Raw genomic sequence first — 2,293 nt, forward strand, 5'->3', positions numbered from 1 at the left:
AACACTAACACAATTATATAGTGCCTACCACATGCCGAACACTAACAGAATTATATAGTGCCTACCACATGCCGAACACTAACAGAATTATATAGTGCCTACCACATGCCGAACACTAACAGAATTATATAGTGCCTACTACATGCCAAACACTAATATAACTGCTTTACATAGATTAATTTCTTTGACCCTTACAACCAAATAAGGGTAATGGTATTATGTTCATTTTAAGATAAGGAATCTGAGGCAGAGAGAGAATACATAACTTATGCAAGGTCACAGCTGGCTCCAGATGCCCTGCTCTTAACCCTTACATCATGCCACCTGCCTACAATGACAATCCCAAGGTGGCTTCCAAAATCCACTGTTATCTAATGTAACCAAACAGCCTGTCTTCTGTGTTGTCAGTTCACTCCTGAGTGTACCATTAGGATTTACTCCGAAAGAGATAGTCCCTGAAGAATTCTACAAAGCAGGGATGGCTTCACAAGCAGGCAAGTTTAAAACATTTTTAGTTTTAAAGTTTAAAATGAGCTTGAAATTTCCACAACAAAAATAACAGTTTTGACATTGCATATCTGATATCTAAACTATATCAAAAACTTTTAAGCAATAACATGGAAAGCCTTGCTCCCATCCAATGGTAGAGGAAACTAAAGCTCAGGGAAGTCAAATACCTTGACCATCATCACACGAGTAGAAACTGAGCTGTTTGCCTATAGTGTGTATGTTCTTCCCACTTTAACACACTCTCCATTAAATAAAGATATTCTAATAAGTTGTATAATACCCATAGCGTACTCTAATAAATTACTCTTAAACTTAATTCTAGGAGATTAAAGTTTATCCTAGGGGAAATTCTTTCCAACTTTTAACAACTTGTGGAAAGCAGATCCACCATTTCCCTGGCCTTTTCATTGAACTCATTGACTCTCCCAAGACATTCACATGAGAGAAGGGATCAAAGGTAGAGGTGCAGATGGAAGACCCTGCAGACATTACACAGAGATGCCCAACCATCTGTATGCCACAGTCAAACTCATAAGGTTTTCTGAGATTCCACAGCATCTAAAATTATTTTCTTCAATCCCTATAGTTAGTCCACTCAATGACAGAATACAAAATGGACTTCTCTGCTACATGACAGTTAATCAGTTTACCCAAAAATCATTTGCAAAGAGTAAAGTTTCACTGTCCCCACTCTTCTGAGGCACTGTGGTGTGACATACTGAAAAAGAACAGTTTTAGAGAAACAGCTAGATTCAAATCCAAGTTATGTCATTTACTATTAGTATGAACATGGAAAAAATTAACTCCCTGCAGGTTTTAGTTAATTCACTTAGGAAATGATAAGATATTATTACTAATTAGTTTGGATTTGGGAGCAGCAATAGATAACACCCTATCTTCCATTCTTGAGTTTAGAATCTACTAAAAAATAAGATAGAAGAGAAGAGCCAATCCATATCATAGCGCCTGTTGTATTGATAAAACTGACTGGAGACCAGGACTTCAGTTGAGCTCCCTAAATTTCTCCAGAAAATGGACCTGATTATTCTTCCACTTATACACGAAGTAGGATAAACCAAGCCACTGGGACCTAGTCCAAAGCTACCCACATGGAAGACCACTCCTGGATCCTGAACACCTGTGAGCTGCAAAAGAGGGAACCCAAAAGGCCCAGAGTCCAGCATGCTCAGCTCCTTCTACAAGATTTACCAATAAGATAAGTCAGTCTTATCAGTGAGGAGTCAATGAGGATGCAAAAAGAAGTTGGAAGAATTCTTCTCATATTAACAAGTGGGAATCCTCTCCTCTTTATGGATTCATGAATAACAAGGAGAAAGTGTTCTTCCTAACAGCACCAAAGAGTGATGCCTTCAGCTAAGAATTCTCTTATGCATACCCAATTATATGTTGAAGGCTTCAATTTGGATATAATACAAGTACCTAAATTCAGAAACCTGAAACTGAGTTAATAATCTCATTTTATTTCTTAACATATTCCTCCTCCAGTGTACCCTATCTCGATAAAAGTTACCACCATCCATTCAGAGTCTCAATCCAGAAATCTAGGTGTTATCCTTGATGCTTCCCCCTCTTCTTTATTAAATTAACCATGAGATCTTATTTAATTCTATCTTCTAAATATCTTTCAACTATACTGTAATTCTCTCCTTTCCCACTATAACCACTTCTTCTGGGACATCACTATTATTGTATTTACTTCCTATTTTACTTCCTTTTACTTTTGCCCTCTACCCCATCATCTACTTGAATGGCTCTCCAAACA

The sequence above is a fragment of the Monodon monoceros genome, unplaced genomic scaffold (genome assembly GCF_005190385.1).
Source record: "Monodon monoceros isolate NGI ecotype Baffin Bay Population unplaced genomic scaffold, NGI_Narwhal_1 Super_Scaffold_8, whole genome shotgun sequence".
Classification (NCBI taxonomy): Eukaryota; Metazoa; Chordata; class Mammalia; order Artiodactyla; family Monodontidae; genus Monodon; species Monodon monoceros.